A 21041-nucleotide genomic window follows, 5' to 3' on the forward strand; every position below is an offset into this window, starting at 1 on the left:
ATGAGCAGCAAAAGGGTCCTTTCAAATTTTGGACAACCCTTTATATAATATGATTAAGATTATGTGTGCTGCTACCAAAATCCCAGTACAGTGTGTGCTGCCATTTCTTCATTCCAGCTTCTGAGCTTCTGTCGGTGACTGATTTATTCTTTATGCAATATTTTATTTTTTGTGGGAGGAGATACTTAACTAGTTTAGCAAATTTTGGCAAGGAAAGCATCAAATTCCTGGCAGTCTACTATGTGTGTCTGTTTTCCTGGTGGAAAATGTGCCAACTGTTCATTTTTGGTTACATAATGAAGGCGCTGTTAGAACAAGATTCTCTCTCCCTGGCTGATGAGAGGCATTTTTACCTCACTTCTGCCACCATTTTGATACTGCCAACAATTACAACGTATTGTGAAGTGATAGAACAGTGAGTTTTTAAGCAGTGTTGACTAATGCTGGAGGCATTGCGGCAGAAATTGCTCGGAGCAGTGAACCAACACTCCTCGCCACTCCATAGATTTATACCAACCCACAAACTTACCGCAGCCTTTTCGTCAGCCACTTCCTCGAATAGGAAGCGGGGAAGAGCCCAGCATCAGTTCAGGTGAAGCTAGGACCCTGGGAAAAGCGAGAGGATCGAGCTCTCCCTTCGACCAATCAGATCACAGCACTTTTGACGAGCTGCGGTAACTCTCTCTGCCGGCTTGGAACATGAAAACCAGGAAGTGAAAGGTTCAACATTTTAAATCAATGTAGAAACTGTCAGAGACAACGATAAAAGAGGGTAAGAAATAATTGAATTAAATAAAAGAGACAGAAGGGAAAAGTAAAATCAAAGTAATTTTTTAATTTAAAAATTTTTTTTTAATGACCACAAACTATTACAATAAGGAGCAATGAGAGTCCACATTTTTAAAAGTTAATTTTTAGTTGTTTGGCAGTCATTAAGATTTACCGTGCTGTTAAAACTTAGTTTCGACCTGGTATTTTTAAGCGTACCTGTTTTGTGGCATAATTAATTACTTTCCAGCTGGGCAGATAAGCAAGTTTGCACTTTTTCAATGGTTTCTCTGATTGCGGCGTGCGATGTCCCTTTAAATCGAAGCTGTCATATCGCTGGCGGACCAGTAGGAGGAAGTTCTGGATTTCCGCGTTTCACTGTGCATGTGCGAACACCGGAACTTGCTCCTCCATTTCGTCACTAACAACAGTGAACGCTGTTGAGCTCTCCGTTATTTCACGAGCAATTTCTGCCCCACTATGGCAGGGCACCAGTGAACAGGGAGAAACACCCATTTGTTCTACCAGTGTATCTACAGATGACCGCAGCGAAGGTGATATCATGGGCTAAATAACTTGGGGCACAAATCTGTTCTATCCACCATTATTCCAGTAAGGAAAGGTGGGACCACATGGGGATGAGGAAGACTGGTAGTGAGAAATCTTAAACACACATTGAACATCAGTACAAACGCTGAACATTTTAAATTTAAGATTACAAAACCACAAAACATCTTTTAAAATTTTAAATCGCTGTGTAAACCGAAAACAGTTCTCGGATTTAAAAGACAACTTCAGGCCTCGAAGGGCTCGATGTTATTATGTACTGAAACAACTCGATTTATTTCGCAATGAGCCAGGATTTACTGTGAGCAGCGAATGAACGGCATGCCATTCATTAGATTTGCACTTGCCCATAGACTTTCCATGTGCTTTTGCTTTGAAAGTTGCTGTAAGTTAGAGAGCCATTCACCACGGCGCCCTCTACAGGGCATCTGGGACCTGTGTGAACAGGTCAAGCAACTGTGTATCTCCTTAACCAATCAGAATGAAGAATTGTTAATGAACAGCGCAGAGTCTGAACCAGGAAGTATAAGTTCGAATCGTGAATTCAATGTCAAATCAGGTACTGAGACCGAAAGAAAGATAGGATTAAGAGAGAAATAAAAGAGACAGAATGAAAAAGTAAAAACCGATGTATTTAGATTTTTTTCTTAAATCTCCAACAACAATTAAAAGCTGAAGGAATGAGACTCCACACTTGTAAACGTTAATTTTCAGTGCCAAAAGAGGTTATTTGGCAGTAATTAAGACTGATCATGTCGTTAAAAGAGTACTTAGACTGGAATGGACAAGCCCTAACTTTTTGTGATGAGTTTAGTCCGTATCTCTGATGTCAGTACAGGAACTTCATGCCGTTCAATGTATTTAAACGGTGAGTCAGATGGTGAGATGCCGTTTCTGCGAAGCTGATGGAGGGGCAGCGCATCTCGGACAGTAACGTCACGATTTTCATGATTAACTGCACATGTGCGCTCGCTGGAAGTTGATACCCGATTTGTGCATAAATACCGAGGAGCGCTGTTAGCCTCACCATTATTTTCACAGTAAATGTAGGGCCAATGTGGTTTTTTGCACAAACCTTTTTCCTATTGCCTGCGTCAAATTCATGCCAAGTCAGGGAGTTTCTTTCTAAATATATAGTGAAATTAAAGCAGATAGTGGTGAAATGCCACCCAACATGTTACTCATTTCAGTGCCATGTAGCAGAAAAGGACATTCTGTTACTGTTTAACCTGGACACGATATACAGGATATTATAGAACATGAAGCAAATTCCACAAATGGAGGATGACGTTGGTGAATTTTATGTCTTTATTAATGAGATAATCTATCATTATTCATGACACCCAATTGTCATATCCAGGTCATGTAATTTAAATTTTAGTTTATTGAATTTGATTTTTCTTTGGTAGTTCTTTCTCGTTTGAGATTCTTTGATAGAATAAGTGAAGTAAGTGCAGGACAATAGAGGTTCGGCAATGGAGAGACTCTGATGATGTCAACAATAATGCAAGATTAATGTCCCCTTATATTTCAGTGCTGCCTACTTGAATTCTGCACTCTACCATTTATTGTCAATCTTCCCCTTCCCCCTCATAGTCCCACCCTTTCTTACTGGTGTATCATTTATATAGTTTAGCCCATGATACCGCCATCTTTACCACTGCTACCTGGAGATAAGTTGAAATGGCCCACATATCTTCTCAGGCAGGGTAGACCACCTCATGACATAGTTTTGTCCCCGCCTCTGGTTGCAAAGCTCTCACCAGCAGCAAAGGTAGATGGTACTGTCAGTCCCACTTGCCATTGGGTCCGCCCTTTCATTTAGGATATGGCTTATATCGATCTTCTTCTGACATCACAAAAGGATTGTGGCCAGAATGGTCAAGTCATGGTTTGAGCAACTGAACTTTTACAAATCTTGTACATTGTTCCAGCATTACCAATGGTATAATGCCCTGTGGTCTTAATGGGTCACATTGCAGACCTTGCTTAGGGACTGCACCTTGACTTGGTGGGAAGGCCTGCATGCTCCTATAACCCTCAGAACTATGCTGGGGAGAATATAACTCCTGGTAGGCCCACCTAAGTCGGACGTGTCGAAATGCAGGAGCCAAACTAAAGGCAGTCCATCAGCCCTTCTGGTGAGAGGTTGCAAGTCAGGCTAACGACCTGTCTGTGTAAAAATGCCTTTCATTACAGAAACAGCCCAGTGACACCACGAGTTACTGTCTTACAAAACATCAACTGTGGAAAACCATGATCTGCTGGATGAAAGGCAAGATGATGCACTGATGGAGACAAATATTGTGCTCTGGAAGAAATGTGTTGCCTCGTGTGCTACTCAGCACAGGAGACTCTGGCTGACTAATTAACAAGTCGCAGGGCTGCTTCCATTAACAGGGTGTGAATTAAAGAATTAAACTCATTGCCATACATTACTTGATCTTCATGTTATATGTATAATACTCTACTGCCTTCTGAGTTTTACTGTCATACAATGTATTTGATACAAGCAGTGTGATATACATGAATGATGCTGAAGACCGAAGTGATGTAGAACTGTGCAAGTTGGATTTCTAGTATTGTTTTTGTTGGTTTTCTCCAGAAGCAAATTACACGGTAAGGTACTGCATACAAGATGATGCATATTGTGAAACAGATACTGGTACCAAGAGCTTACTTTTGCTGTTGGTGGAACTTGCCTGGGATCAAAATCATCTCATCAGGTGTAGGCCCTGCATGTGCAAGTTTGAAGGCTGCTTTCTTTGTATAATAGCGCTGCTTTCGCTGACAGCACTGTAACAGAAATGGGGCACCAATCCAGCACAATTTTTGACATTGGCAAAATCTACTGATAAAAGAAAGGAGATGAATTAATTTTTTGAAAATCCTTTTGGCGTCATCTTGCATTCTCTACTAAGCTGAGAACTTAATACTGGAAATAATTTGTAACATAATAAAGACATGTACAATTACAACATTTACAAGAAACTTATGCAGTGTTTCAAATGTCTGTTTGATGTTTGCGATCAGAAACCCGTGGGCATGTTAGAAGCCTGGACCTCAAGTCCTTCCATGTTCCCAGACTTATTACTGTTAGCTGAAAAGACTCAAGATAGCAGGTTATAGTTTAGTTCTGGGATTATGTACCAGGTTCTAGAATTATGTACCAGATTCTAGGATTATGTACCAGGTTCTAGAATTATGTACCAGATTCTAGGATTATGTACCAGGTTCTAGAATTATGTACCAGATTCTAGGATTATGTTCCAGGTTCTAGGATTATGACCAGGTTCTAGGATTATGTACCAGATTCTAGGATTATGTACCAGGTTCTAGAATTATGTACCAGATTCTAGGATTATGTACCAGGTTCTAGGATTATGACCAGGTTCTAGGATTATGTACCAGGTTCTAGGATTATGACCAGGTTCTAGGATTATGACCAGGTTCTAGGATTATGTACCAGGTTCTAGGATTATGACCAGGTTCTAGGATTATGTACCAGGTTCTAGGATTATGACCAGGTTCTAGGATTATGTACCAGGTTCTAGGATTATGTACCAGGTTCTAGGATTATGTACCAGGTTCTAGGATTATGTACCAGGTTCTAGGATTATGACCAGGTTCTAGGATTATGTACCAGGTTCTAGAATTATGACCAGGCTCTAGGATTATGTACCAGGTTCTAGGATTATGTACCAGGTTCTAGGATTATGACCAGGTTCTAGGATTATGTACCAGGTTCTAGGATTATGACCAGGTTCTAGGATTATGACCAGGTTCTAGAATTATGTACCAGATTCTAGGATTATGTACCAGGTTCTAGGATTATGACCAGGTTCTAGGATTATGTACCAGGTTCTAGAATTATGTACCAGATTCTAGGATTATGTACCAGGTTCTAGGATTATGACCAGGTTCTAGGATTATGTACCAGATTCTAGGATTATGTACCAGGTTCTAGGATTATGACCAGGTTCTAGGATTATGTACCAGGTTCTAGAATTATGACCAGGCTCTAGGATTATGTACCAGGTTCTAGGATTATGACCAGGTTCTAGGATTATGTACCAGGTTCTAGAATTATGACCAGGTTCTAGGATTATGTACCAGGTTCTAGGATTATGTACCAGGTTCTAGGATTATGACCAGGTTCTAGGATTATGACCAGGTTCTAGGATTATGACCAGGTTCTAGGATTATGTACCAGGTTCTAGGATTATGACCAGGTTCTAGGATTATGTGCCAGGTTCTAGGATTATGTGCCAGGTTCTAGGATTATGTACCAGGTTCTAGGATTGTTTAAATGATTGACAGGAAGACTGGCCATTCACAGATCATGCCATGGATTGCTGTTTATAAGCCCTGCACCCCTCCCATGTCAATGGAAAATTACTGAGAAGGAAAGCTCCCAGGGAAATCATTTCTTAAAAAGTGAAAATAATCACACTTTTAAAAAATATAAATCATCAAAAACAAGAAATATGAATTCCAATTCTTTTTCCCTGCAAAATTATACATTATAATATTCAAGGGGTTGTTTACAGCATGTTACATATGTAACAGACTTTAAACACTGCAAAGTTTCAAGGTGGAATAAATATATTTTGTAATGTATTCTAAATGCTAACACAAGGGCAGAAATTGCTCGTCGTGATGAACTGACAGTGCTCACCGCTCTATAGATTATTACTAACCCACTAACTTACTTTGGGCACTTCCTCGAATAGGAAGCAGAGAAGAGCCCAGTGTCAGTTCAAGTGAACCTAGGACTCTAGGAGAAGCGAGAGGATCGATCTCTCCCCTCAACCAATCAGATCGCAGCATTCTTGTCACGCTGCGTTCACTGTCTCTGCAGGTTTGGAACGTTAAACTAGGAAGCGAAAGGTACAACATTAAAATCATTGTATAAACAGTAATAGACAGTGAAAAAAGAGAGGGTAAGAAACAATTGAATTAAATAAAAGAGAAGGGAAAAGTAAAAAAAAAAATAACATTTTAAAATTTTTTTTAGTGACCAAGAACTATTACAATAAGGAGCAATGAGACGCCATATTTTTAAAACTTAATTTTTGGTTGTTTGGCAGTCATTAAGACTTACCGTTAAAACTTTAGACCTATTGGGGGCTAAATTGAGCCATTGTATTGGCACTATGTAAACACCTAAGCCCCGAAAATGGCGTCCGAGATGGATGCGCACACTGCTGGCGTGACATGCGCAGGATGCCATCTTGGTAAAGGCGTTTGTGCACGCGTACCTAACGAACGCCGGCAGCCTGTAAAGCAGGGAGATTATGACGTTAATCAGTGCGCAATGCTGATTTGAAACAACCAGTGGCATTTTCGAACTCCCTGCTCCAGTCAACGCACTGCCCTAACCTCGCACAGCTGAACAGGAGTTAAAGGGCATGAAGGACTCCCCCACCAGCGCTATTTAAAGGGAGCATGCAGGAGTTACAGGTTAGTTTGGATCAGTTATTATGGCTGCTGGTACAATTGTGGGTGTTTGTGGAAGTTTCCTATACTTGCTATATTACATAGAGAGTGATCTGGCTGGTCGTGTAGTGCTGTTAGCAGCATTTAAAATAGTGTGCTGAACAAGGTTGCAGTCAGACATGGATGGCCTGCTAGGGCTTCCTCTGGGAATTCAATATGACTGGGAGCATGCAGAGAGGCCACGCAGAGCAGGACAAGCTGCCAGAAGAGGGAGGAGGAGGAGGCCACTCAGTCGGAAACCATATCCAAGGCGGGTCTTCAGGGACCAATTCTCTTACCTCAACTTCAGCGACGGCCAGTGGATCCGACGGCTGAGGTTCACGAAAGAGGTCGTGACTGAAATTTGTCAACTGCTGCAGCCACAACTGCAGCTCAGAGCGGGGCAAAGACGGCATTGCCTGTGGCTGTCAAGGTAACCGTGGTGCTTAATTTTTACAGCTCTGGCTTCTTTCAGGCTGCTGCTGGCGATATAAGCAACATCTAGCAGTTTGCAGTGCACTGCACTATAAGGGAGGTCACTGAGACTCTGTACACACTCAGAAACAGATTAATCTCATTCCCTCTTGCCAGAGACAAGCAGCAGGAGTGAGCATGAGGGTTTGTTCGCATTGCAGGCTCCACCATGATGCAGGGAGCCATTGACTGCACGCTTATTGCCCTGCGTGCTCCACATCTGAACTCGGCCATATTCATGAACAGAAAGGGATTCCACTCCCCCAATGTGCAGTTGGTGTGTGACCACACGCAGCGCATCATGCAGGTGAATGCCTGCTATCCTGGCAGCAGTCATGATTCCTTCATTCTGCGGCAGTCCAATGTGCCACCTATATTTCAACCAGCACCGCAAGTCAAAGGCTGGCTACTGGGCAACAAGGGTTATCCCCTCATGAAGTGGCTCATGACTCTGGTCTGGAACGCACGCGCACGTGCACATCAGGACTACAAGAGCTATGCTGCCACACGGAACATCACTGAGCGCACCATAGGCATCCTCAAGATCTGGAGGAGCCCTGCAGTACTCAGCTGAGCAGGTATCAAGATTTGTCATCGTATGCTGCAAGCTGCACAACCTCGCCATTATGAGGGAACAGCCCCTACCACCGCCTACCCGGCGAGAACCTGAGCCAGAGGACGAGGCGAAGGAGGAAGAGATGGAGGAAGTGGAAGAGATGGAGGAGGAGGAAGAGACGGGGTAGGAAGTGGAAGTGGAGGTGGAGGGGGATGAATTGCAGCAAGAAGCTGAGGAAGAGGCAGAGAGGCAACAAGATAGACGGATCCTGTCTGCCAGGACTCTGTGTGATCAGCTGATTAATGAGTAAAACCAGTAACCTCCCCATTCACCAACAGTCCCACACTCCTTACCTTTCCACTCCCACATGACCATCAAATAGTCCTCCTTATGATTACATATTGCTTCCTCCCTCAGCTCATCGCAGAAATGAAAACCAACACTAAATACAAATTCAAATCCACATTTATAAATAAACACGTAATAATTCAAAAAGATGGAACTATTCACCCTTAGCGCCTGTCATTCGTGTGCCTTTACCTTTCCTAGTGCTCCTACAAGGTGCATCCCCAGTGGCTGGAGCATGGGTAGTGGAAGGCTGCTGACCTTCAATTGAGGAGAGTGCAGATGGCCTTGGAGGATGACCTCAAGCAATTCTGGGCCAGGAGGGCCCGGCTTCAGACTGCACCATCTCTATCTGGGCTGCAGCAGTTTGGTCTGGCTGGCTGACAGGAAACGGCAAGGGCACTGGCGGAGTGGCAGGGGTGGGAGCAGGAATTTTGTCGTCCTGAGAGAAGACAGCAGGTTCATCTTCCATGACGCCACTGGCACTCTCCCAGGGCGGCGCTTCAGCAATCCTGGTGATCTGCTGGAGAACTGATTGCTGGACTGCTGTGATGCCCTGGAAGCCCCGTTCCACAGTGGAACCCAGAGCCATGATAACAGCAGTTTGAGCTTCCACAACAGCAGTCAGACCTTGGATGGCAGATGTTTGTGCTGCAATGGAAGCTGTGACATCGGTCATCAGATGCTGCATCATGGTGGGTTCCACAGGTGTGCTGATGGAGGTGACCACCTGTTCCATGTGGGAAAGGATGGGCTCCAAGCTTTGCGCAAAGCCCTGTGCCAAGTTGGAGCTGGACTCCTCCATGCCCCTTGACATTGCGTGCAGGCTTTCCAGTGCACCAAGCATTTGGTTGTGTACGCCTATCAGCTTTCGTCTGTAGACAGGCCTATCGAAGCCATCATCTGACTTCTCTGCAGCAGAACTAGTGTGTGACTTTGCCCTCCGGCGAACTGGCACCTCCGGTATCCGTTCCCCCCACCCCAGCTCCTGCGCACTCGTGCCTGGTGTCTCACCACGTGCGGATCCCTCCTCTAACCTAACTTCTAAAGTATGCGCAGTGTCAGCCTCTGAGCTGGTGGCTGCGAGCGTAAGATCGAGTGACTGTGTGTCTTCATCATCACTGTCATCTGCCTCTTCCTCCTCTGACTGTGCAGGTTCCAATTCTTGGTTATCTGAAATGACAAAGGGACACAGGTTGAGTTGTGGTGAGGGGAGAGGAGAAAGTAAGACGTGCTTGCTCACACCATCTGCAGCACGTGAGTCAGAAAAGATTGTGGGATAAGTGAGAAGGAGGTTTAGGTATGCAGAGACCCTCATCATCGATACCTCCAGCACCGCCAGTGGCCACGGCCATAGCGATGGCTTGCCCAATGATCGACAGCACTGTCTCCTCCATGGGGGTGAGGACGTGTAGGCGTGCCTGTCCTCCCCCAGGTCTCTCCTGCTGCCTGTTGTTATGTGCCGCCTTCTCCAGCAAGAAAGAGAGAAGTGTGTCAGTGAGTGTCCTGCAAGATGTTTGGGTGATGTGGCTGTCATGGTTTAATAGCTGCCAGTGTGTGTGACCTGTAAGTTATGGATGTGCGACTTGCAAGAGTGTTACTGTGTGAGGGTGAGATGCAACATCTGATTTGAAGAGTTGTGTACCGATGAAAAGAGTTTGTTGGTAGGTGGGTGACGGTGGGTGTAGTGCATGGAGCAGTGGATGAGGCTGGTGGTGCAGTTGGTAGGAGATGCTACTTGACAGTTGAAGTCACTCACCTTGACCACTCCTGTCAAATCATTGAACTTCTTCCTGCACTGCATCCATGTGAATGGTGCAATGCTCCTGTCATTCACCTCGTGCGCCATTTTCTCCCACTGCCCCCTGGAGGGTCTCCTGCCCCCCACCATGGATAAAGGATGCCCCTCCGTGTGTCTACCTCTTGCACCAAGGCCTCTAGTGTGTCGTCCGAGAACCTTGGTGCATGCTCTCTCGCAGGCCCAGCCATTCTTCAGTATATTCCAGAACAGAATTTGTTGTCACACCAATTCCAGGTCTCCCTGCAGCCAGGGTCCACCTCCCATTTAAGAGGTGCAGGCTGCCTTTAAGTAGTGCTAGCCACTTCCGATATCGAGACGTCCTGCTGGTGCGTGCAGCCTATCAATAGCACAGGTAGTAGCGCTGGATGCACGCAGCAATCACTGCAATCACCAGGCAGCACGAATGTTACATGCTGCTTGCATCTCAGTGACCAGGCGCAGGTTAATCGCACACCGTGATCCCAGCTCCCATTTTCGGGGTTAACTAATTTAACCCCTGGTATTTTTAAGCGTACATTAGTTACTTTACAGCTGTGCAGATGAGCAAGTTGGCGCTTTTTCAATGATTTCCCTGGTTGCAGCGTGCGATATACCTTTAATTCGAAACTGTCACATCGCCGGCGAACCAGTGGGAGCAAGTACTGGATTTCCACGTTTCACTGAGCATGTGCGAACGCCGAAACTTGCTCCTCCATTTCGCCACTAACAACGGTGAGCGCTGTTGAGCTCTCCGTTATTTCGCGAGCAATTTCTGCCCCATTCTTTCACTTGTGTTTATACTAAACATTCAAAAGCAATGAAATTTTCAACTCACATTTCCCACCTTTTCAGTTGTGATTTGTTGCTCCTTTGTGTCTAATTAATTTCGCTCAATCAGGTCCCGGTATGACACAGAAATGTGCACATATACAGAAATGCTGCCAAAATGTGACGACTGAACAATTATGGACAAACTTGTGCTGAATGCAATAAACTGAGCAGCTTCTGGAAGAACGGAAAAGAAAGAACAAATTTGCATTTATATTGCCCCATTCACAACACCAGGACGTCCCAAAGCACTTTACAACCAATGAAGTACTTTTGAAGTGTAGTTACTGTTGTAATGTCAGAAATATTGTACCATAATTCAAGTTTGGAAAGATAATCTGAATGAAAGGCCTGAATTGAAAATATATTACAAAAAGTTTCTGCTTAAATACACTGAGTACAATTTCAGAGATATTTGAGAAAGAAGGAAACATTAAATGACAAAAGGTTAAACTGAAGTGTTTTCAATTTCTTGGCCTTCATCAGAAAAAAGCTAGACCCTAAACAATTGGATGGCAAGGGTAAAGAGCTGCTCCCCATGTTACACACAAAGATGTATTTATTTATGTAAACTTTGCATGTGGGGTAACAACGTTATTTACATTTGGTAACAAAAATACTATTTAAACAGCTCATTATCTCTGGAGAGATCTCTTATAAACCTCTTTCCAAATTTTGTCAATGGCGATGTGCACCATATCTCTATTTCCACACACCCGTGTCCCCCCCTCCCCCACCTCATAACACAACATATTGACCCTGAAAATGCTCATGTAATAATGGCGAGGCTAAGAGGGCTCACCATTATTTCAGGACAAATTGAAAAGTAAGTTCCGGAGAGCGCATTTGTGCAGTCAAATGCAGAGATCTGGAAATTGCTCTACTATTTGCCCTGCTCGTTAGAAAGCTCCACATTAAAGAGATCTCGCCAGCGGAATGAATTCAGTGTGAACTTGCTGCACTGCCCAGCTGTAAACAAACTAATCTCTCCATACAAAATTACGCTGGGTTTATTTGGATCTAAACTAACCTGTAACAGCGTGGTAATCCTTAATGACTGCCAAACAACCTCTCTGGCATTGAAAATTTACTTTTAAAAATGTGGAATCTCATTCCTCCTGATATTAATTGTTGTTGGGAACAAATTTTTTTTAAAATTAAAAATTTTAAATTATTTTTTTTACTTATTCTTCTTTCTCTTTTACCTCTGTCTTTTAATGTTACTCTCTCCTTATTTTGTTTTCTCTAACTAATTTTATAGCAAAGCTACTAATCTACCTGACACTTTCTGGTTCTGAGTCTTCGTGGCTTGTGAAGGAAGATTTCACTTCCTGGTTTTGACTGCGCGGCTTGTCAATGATGCTTCCAGCCGATTGCTTGAGGGGAGAGCAAGCTCCGCCGCCCGTTCCCACAGCTCAGAGAAGCCCAGGAAAGGAAGTTGCACTTCTTGCAGGTCTCCATTGAAGCAAGTTGGCACTCATAAGCCCGCGGAAAGTTTGTGGGTGAGTTAGTCACTTACGAGCGGCGGGCGACGTTCGTTTGCCACTCAGCGCAATTAACCTCTGACCCGCTGTAAGCAATGCCACGGGGATCTGCCAGTATACTTTTGTCACATCACATGCGCTCCTTATATAGGAGAAAGGGTGTAAAACACAGAACTATGATTTGTGCAAACAAATTTTACAGAGACTGGGAAAGGTGTATATTAATTGCAGATGTAACTTGTATGGAAAAAATTACAGTATATAAGCAATGTAATATGTAATGTAGATCATAATACATGCACCGTTTATACATAATTATACTGCACACAAAATATATATTATGCCCTGTATAATAACAAACACAAATTTTTAATCCTGGTTGAAAATGACTTGTTGCCTTTTTGGGGGAAAATGTGCTTTGTGCTCTAGGTGTAGGATTTGTTTATAAAGAACAAGTTTATGATTTTCTTATAATAGTACACAGAGGATATCTTTGCCCCTAATTATAATTAAATTCTAAGTTTTCAGACAAGAGTAGTATTTATGCTTTGAGCCTCATGCGTACGGCTAATGTTTGTATTTCATATATCTTATTATTTAAGCATTGCTGGTTCAGCCTCTGGTTTATTTATAGTTTTCGCGCAGTATATGTGAAACAAAAGTAATAATTTAAACTACAAACTACCCAGGTAAATGAACACTGACCTAGGAAAGTAGAAGGGAGTCTGAAACAGCCCACATACAAACACGGCACTGTAGAAATATTGATCCACAGAAACTGTGGAAGTGCAATATTGATTTTACTCAAAATCGTCCTTATTCCAGTAGACAGGTAAGCATTTAAAATAGATATGGAAGTTAATGGGAATGCAGGAGACAGGATTTGACAGTGATATGCGCATTATTAAAACCACGAGGCCCATGGCGTGCTGTTAGGGAGCCAGATGCAATTTGCAAGTGTATCATCTTCCCAGCCCATCTGCAAGCAGTTGAGACTGACTGTGCAAGTTATTATTGCAGTGACCTGGGTCTGCACTTTGTGACATCTGAGCAGTTTAGCCCATCGGGGTAGTTTGCTGTGCCATACATTCTGTTGTCTCCTCCATTATGTAACAGATGTTTGGGGTTAAAAAAGCAAACTTTCATTTGGGTTTGATTTTTTTTTACAGGTTGTCCTGTTACATGTACAGTGAAAATCACAGTGAATTACAGGCATCCCTTTTCTGTTTGCACCAGACCACCAAATGCTTCCGAGAATCAAGCCGTTTCTTTCATTCTAACCGATGGGGAGGGTGTCTGGTAAACCAGAGCTAAAAATAAATCTGGCAGCTTTAGTCACAGGCTGGCGCTCGACTTTTGGCCCGAATCCGGTTGTTAATGATAACAGAGCCCTGTGTGCTTCCAGAGCTGTTGGACATTGTCTGAAGAAAATAAGATGTTTTGTGTTGCTCAATATGTATGTTGTTCATTCCCACACTGTTATTCTGCCTAGAACTTCGAGCCTGGAATGCTTGTCCTTGTTGCAGTTAAACTAATATACATTAAAAAAATGGTTTATAAACATTATGGGGCCTATTTAAATTTTTGGTGCAAAATGTGTGCTGGGCCGGTTTAGCACGCCCGCTGCCTGCTCATTGTTGCTGCCGTGAGGCCTAAGCCACTTTCAGGCCCGGGACTAATTATATCCATCTCATTACCTCCCCACCTAGTTTGCTTTTTTTTAAAAAGAAATATCCAGGCTATGTGATAAATGTATTTTTTACACTTTTATCGTCCTCTCCAATTCTCTTTCCTGAAGGCCCGGATTTGTGCCGGGTACGGTTCCACAGTTGCCGGGTACGGTTCCACAGTTGCCGGGTACGGTTCCACAGTCGCCGGGTACGGTTCCACAGTCGCCGGGTACGGTTCCACAGTTGCCGGGTACGGTTCCACAGTTGCCGGGTAGGGTTCCACAGTTGCCGGGTACGGTTCCACAGTTACCGGGTACGGTTCCACAGTTGCCGGCAGCTCTCTGGTGCTTCATCAGTGGGCCATTGCTGAGTGTTGACAAGCATTTCGACCGTGGGGAACGTTATTGCTGATCCCAATGACTATCCTCACCTGGTATCAACACAGGTACATGTTCCTGCAAGTGTTACTGAAACATAGGAGCAGGAGTAGGCTAGTCATCCCCCCAGCCTGTTCCGCCATTCTGTTAGATCAAGGCCACTTACTCGTCTTAGTGGGTCGTGATTAGGGGTAGTAATTCTGAGGTTAATTGTAATGGGCCTACTGTAGCTTTGGCTAAGATCAGCCAACTCAGCTGAAAGGGGGAATCAAACCTGGAACCTTCCTGATCTATAAGACTCAGATCTGTGCTAGACAGTGCACTTCCCAACTAAGCCATTGGGGAGCTATCTCCGTACTTTTAAATGGTCGTGTACCTACCTCTTTTAAACTGATCAGTCTGCGCTACAGGTCAGAGGGATTACTATTATTTGATGTCAAAAAAATCACTAGATTGCAGACCATGCAATCGTAATCCATTGAATAAATGTGGCTGCTTAAGTGACGTGTGCTGCCTTAAGTGTTCTGGACAAGGAGCAAGAAACAGTCATACATATTTAGTTCTTTAATATTTCCAGTTCTTTCAATGAGGATGCATGTAAAATCAATAACACAGGAGCAGCAAATGCAACTGAAGCAGGCAACTCTGAGAAAAATACATTCAAACAACTGCTGGTGTTTGATTTTTTTTCTGTCCTAATAAACGACTTCACTTTCATATAATATGAACAGACTGTGATTATTTCCTGGTAATTAACTGTAGATTAGCACTTGCAGCGATAAACTTGCAGCGATGACAAGTCAGAATTCTTCCTTCATTGAAGACGACATCGGGCATCAAGTGCATAGAACGCCTCAGATACACATCTCCCATATCAAATGTACAGCCGTCGATATTCAATGCCTTCGCCTGGCATTAATGGGGCGGAAATGGCCTCAAAATGGGATCGGAAGCCTTACTGCCCCTGTTAATACCAACTATGTGGCCAGCTCCATTTTGAAAGGGACCTACTGCTGGATGTCCAAAGTGCCCGCCATTCAGGCGTCAGGCCCCTTTTAAGGTGGAAATCAAGGTCCGATGGCATAACTAGGACCCCGATTGCCATTTTAGCTCGGAACAAGTCGGAGTCCGTGCCGTGTATGCTCTGACCAGTTCCACGGGCGATGGAACCGAAGAGGCCCGGCCAAAGATTAGTATCAAATCATTTTTGGCTGTCCTAGATGAGCAGGAGTAATTATCTGGCCCGCTGCCACCCTAAGATCCCCCCCTTCCGCAATCGTGACCCCCAGGCCACCCCACCCTCACCTCTGCAATTTATTCCATGTTGGTGGCCACCCCAGACCAATCTTGAGGCCTCAATCCGATGAGCTGCATCAGGACACCTGTTTAAAGAATGTGTCCTCAGTGTGCAAATTGGTGGGGACGTTTCAAATAACAAATACTGAATACTCTATTGTTTCTCAGAGAGAAATTTTCATACCGTGGAAATCCAAATGGTACTGATTACAACCCAGCTCCTCCAGCCTTTGAGAACATGAGTATTATAGAATGGTTTCACTTCATATGCTTTAGATCCAATTTAAAAATTTGCTGGCTGTACTTTCCATTTTTTTACTTGGCAAAATAAGTTTGCCTCCTCAGAAATGGGTCATTTTTAATATGAAGCATCTTCAATGTGAAAAATATAAAGCTGCCGTCTGCAATTCCTGTTTTCCAAAATGAAGTTTTACTCTTGAAATTCAAACATTTGTGGTGCGTTGGCAGTTTCCTTTTGCTGGCAATTTTGTCCTTTTGGCTGGGTTTTAGTTTCTGTGGTTAATTGGCAATCATGAGGAGGTTGGGGGGGGGGGCAAGGGTGTTGAGAGAGATTGCCTGGATCCCATGAGTGTTCTCTCTGTGCTGCATCTGAACTTTTGCTAGCATGCAATCTACCCTGAGGGCTTGTTTCTTTATGCTGATATTAGCTTGGAGGCAGCACAGAGGTTCATCGGCAGTGTACAGGTCAAAAGTGAAATCTGGCTGATTCCAGGTTTGTTGTGGCATTTTGCAGATGGTTGATGGTATAAAATGTCATCTTTTATAACCATAGTATTTATTTCTGTTAGGGTGTCACAAATCTGTGCATTTACTTGTGGCAGTTTAAAACAAAGTTCAAACGGTGGCCTTTGTTTTGTGTTGCCAATGGTCGCCTAGATGTAAACAGCAGGATGTTATTTTCTAAATGGTTTATCCATTGTAGTTGTCTGGTAACAAGTAAATGGTGTGGGAATGGGCAGATAATATTGCACTTAGCTTCTGTAGCACACTGTATTGAATTGAATGCTGTGGGAAACGGTTTGTATTTTGAATTGTACTTTCATTAAGCCTTGTTTATTTGCCGACAGACATATCTAAAAGCATCCAAAAACAATCTCTCCTGCTAACAGATAATTGTGATTCAATTCCAGTCAATGCCTCGACTAAAAGTTGAAGGCTGGTGGAATTTGCCAATCCAGAGACTTTGTTATTAGGAACATAGAAAAATAAGAACACCATTCAGCCCCTCGAGCCTGTTTCGCCATTCTATTAGATCAGGGCTGATCTGATCTTAACTCTAGCTATCTGCCTTGGTTTCATATCCCTTAAGATGCTTGCCGAACAAAAGTCTATCAATCTCAGTTTTGAATTTTTCCATTGACCCCCAGCCTCAACAGCTTCTTGGGGGGTGAGAGTTCCAGATTTCCACTACCCTTTGTGTGAAGAAGTGCTTCCTGGCATCACCCCTGAATGGCCTGGCTCTAATTTTAGGGTTCTGCCCCCTTGTTCTGGACTCCCCCACCAAAAGAAATAGTTTCTATCTACCCTTCTCAAATGCTTAATATCCAAACATTTCTGCAAATGGGTGACACTTTACACACTTTTTTTATTGTGTTTACATTAAATATTTGCAATCAGCAGTTTTTGCCAAATTCTTTTGTGCTTCATGGTTCAGTTGATTTGAAAAATAATATTTTAATTGTAGGTTCATTTTTAATATTTTGCTAATGTGAAATGAGAGTGACACTGTAGCGTGAAACTACAATAAATTCACTAAGTAAAAGCTTGGTCGAAGAGTTGCATTTTAGGGTAGGTCTTAAAAGAAGAGAGGAAGGTGAAAGGGCCGAAGGGTATAGGGATGGAATTCCAGAGCATGAGGCTTAGGCGGCTGATGGAACGGCTGCCAATAGTGGGGCAATAGGGGAGATGAACAAAACACTGGAGACAGAGGAATGGAGAGTTCAAGGGGTGTTGTAACACTAGAGGAAGTTACAAAGATAAAGAGAGGTGACAGCATGGAGGCATTTAAACTATCATAGTATGGTACTGCACAGAAGGAGGCCATTCAGCCCATCTTGCCTGTGCTGGCTCCTTGAAAGAGCTATCCAATTAGCCCCACTCCTCTGCTCTTTCCCCATTAGCCCTGTAATTTTTTTCTCTTCAAGTACTTATCCAATTCCCTTTTGAAAGTTACTATTGAATCTGCTTCCACTACCCTTTCAGGCAGTGAATTCCAGATCATAACAACTCGCTGTTGCCTCTGGTTCTTTTGCCAATCGCCTTAAATCTGTGTCCTCTGGTTAACGACCCTTCTGCCACTGGAAACAGTTTCTCCTTATTTACTCTATCAAAACCATTCATGATTTTGAACACCTCTGTCAAATCTCCTCTTAAGGATGAGAATGTTAAATTTGAGGTAATTGGGGACCTGGAGCCAATATAGGTTAGTGAGAACACGAGTGATGGGCAAGCGGGACTTGGTGCAGGATAGGATACAGCGAGTTTTGGATGAGCTGAAGTTTACAGAACATGGAGATTGAGAATCCAGCCAGGAACACATTGGAATAGTTGAGTCTGGAGATGATAAAGGGATGGATGAGGGTTTCAGCAGCAGATGAGCTGAGGTGGAGCAGTGGCAGGCGTGTTATGGAGGCGGAAGTAGATGGTCTTTGAGATGGAAAGGATGTGGGGTCGGAATCTCACCTCAGGGTTGAATATGACTCTGAGGTTGTGAACAATGTGGGTCAACCTGAGGCAGTGGCCAGGGAGGGGAACGGAGTTAGTGGCAAGGGAATGGAGTTTGTGGTGGTGGCTTCGGCCTTCCCAACGTTTAGTTGGAAGAAATTGCAGCTATCCAAGACTGGATGTTGGAAAAGTAGTCTGACATCACAGAGGCAGTGGAGGGATTGGGAGAGTTGGTGGAGAGGTCGAGCTGGGTGTTGTCAGCAGACATGTGGACCAAACATTGAGGGAACTGCTGTGAAGCAATTGAGACAATTACCCACTGAACCATCAGGGGAGCTGATTTTTATATCTTAATATTTATGGAGTAAACTTGTTTCTGCTGATGACAATAAAATATAAAGACTGTTCAATGTTTTTAAACCTTTGCTTAATGAGCATTTTGTATGACGAGGCAGAGTGTGATAGTGAAAACCTGTTTTCCCAATAAAGGATGCACTCGTCTTTCATACAGGTTATTTAATAGCCTTGAATAGTTTTCTAAAATTTGCTGTTCAGTATGGGACTTCCCCAGTGGGACTGCTCTGTGAGATTCCTAGTCGGATTCATTACTAATCCTTGTCTGTCAGGAGCAGGAAGCCTTAAAGTGGCACTTCAGCAGGGGAATGTGTAGGGGAGTTACACACTGTATTTTCAGCACTGTACTCAGGTTTTGTGCTGCCTCGCTTCAAAACAGAGAACTCATTTTTTCTGCTCCTTTGTTGACTCTGACTTCAGCTATGGCTGTCAATGTTGTTCTGCATCAGCTGAAAGGAGATATGTTTTCCAGGTGACGTAGCTGCTCTGACTGAATTCTTTTCCGTGCCCTGAGCAGGCACGCTCAACTACCATGAGATTCGCTGTTTACAGGCTTGGCTGATGACTGAGTCTGGCTAAAATCCCAATCCTTGGTCATGTGGACCATCGAGCAGCTTGTGGGGCAGCTCCACCTCTCTTAGCTATGTTCCAGTGTTACCTTGTCAGACCTCCAGGCATTTGGGTAATCCATTGACATGTGCGTTGCATAAGAAGCAATTAGTCTGCCAGTGTTGACACTGTGCCCATAATTAGTTACAATGCTTCAGAAATGGTAATCAGTGGCATCAATTTTCTACTGCTGGAGAATTGGGAGGGGTACATCATTTTGTATCCACACAATGCACTCATGTTTACCATTTCATGTATTAATGCATCATTTTGGCTCACTCTTGCCTCTGAGTCAGATGGTTGTGCATTCAAGCTAACACTCTCACTCTATAATCTAAGCCGACACTTCAGTTCAGCACTAAGGGAGTGCTGTATTGTTGGAGGTCCTGTCTTTCGGATGAGATGTTAAACTGAGGCCCCATCTGCTTGTTAGGTGGATGCGAAAGATCCCATTACACAATTTGAAAAAGAGCAAGGAGTTCTTCTGCTGTAACGACAAATACCCCTCTGTCAACCAACAGTAACTCAACCTGATGAACTGGTCATTTATCTCATTGCTGTTTGTGGGATCTTGCTGTGTGACAATTGGCTGCCACGTTTGCCTATTTAACATGTGACTGCACTTCAAAAAAAAAGTGATTGACTGTGAAATCCTTTGGGACATCCTGGAAAAGATGTTATATAAATGCAAGCTTGATTTATTTTTGTTGATCATATGCTCACCCCTATACTACAATATACAAAGTAAAAAGTGACACTTTATTGCAATTTGTCAAACAACATTACTGGCTCCTAAACAGTAAAAGCTGTCCATCCACTCATCACTTTGCTCACTTCTTTCCTCATTACCAGGCTGACCCATCCATCCCACGCACACACTACATTTTGGCATTCCTCGCTGCGCCTTTCCACTCTTCACGAACAATGTGAAGTAATCTCTAATCTTCAAGTCCGAGTTATCAGGCTTGGTAGTGCTGCCAACATATTTTAGTCTCAGTGAGGACGCCCTGACTTGTGCCTTGTTTGATAGCCTACTTCATCACTCAGTCAATCAACGCACCAAATAGCACTGCTGACCACACGCATCCAACTCTTTATATTGGTCTCTATTGTGAGCCAATAAAAGTTAGTACTCTTGACCTGCACATAGCATTGGGCCCCTTTGTATGTCTTCCTGATCAATGGCGAGATCTTGTCAAGCACTCAGTAGAAGCACAGGATGTCTCGATGTACAGCACATTTGGCAGATGGAAAGTGCTGAAAAAAAAACAACTGCTTTAAGGCACAAAGGAAATGAATCAGTCAGAGGGTTAAAATGTCACAGTTTGACAAATATAGAGAACAGTTAAAATGGTCCTTAAAGAGTTATACATTCCTGCAGGAGTGAGAGATGGAGTGATTTTGGCAACAGTTCTTCATCACTAATATTATTATCAAAGCAGTTGTACCTTCATTTCACCTGGAGCACTAAACTCTGGTCATTCAGTATATCTGTAATATAAAAGCAACCATACCACTGAGACTGTCTAAAATAACTTTATTGTAAAACTCATGGTGGACTCAAATTTGGAACCATCACTTTGAAGATACAAAACAGGTACCTCATGAGCAGTGGCATTATTGAAACCATTTATATGAAAGGGAATTTTAACTCCCTCGCCCATTGGGAACTGGACAGGCGGGCAGTTAAAATGGAGTGGGTGAAATACACATCATGTTTATACAAACAGGGGACCTATTACATCAACAGAACCCCAGAAGAGAGTAGGG

General features: G+C 43.4%; 1 long non-coding RNA gene across 1 annotated transcript; it reads left to right on the forward strand.

Annotated features, from left to right (window-relative positions):
- The first annotated feature begins 329 nt into the window (after window positions 1-329).
- LOC137342366 (uncharacterized) lies at window positions 330-13843 on the forward strand. Its single transcript, XR_010967240.1, has 3 exons — window positions 330-772; window positions 12058-12298; window positions 13450-13843. It is a non-coding gene; the product is annotated as an uncharacterized lncRNA (long non-coding RNA).
- Window positions 13844-21041: the final 7198 nt, after the last annotated feature.

The sequence above is a fragment of the Heptranchias perlo genome, chromosome 25 (genome assembly GCF_035084215.1).
Source record: "Heptranchias perlo isolate sHepPer1 chromosome 25, sHepPer1.hap1, whole genome shotgun sequence".
Classification (NCBI taxonomy): domain Eukaryota; kingdom Metazoa; phylum Chordata; class Chondrichthyes; order Hexanchiformes; family Hexanchidae; genus Heptranchias; species Heptranchias perlo.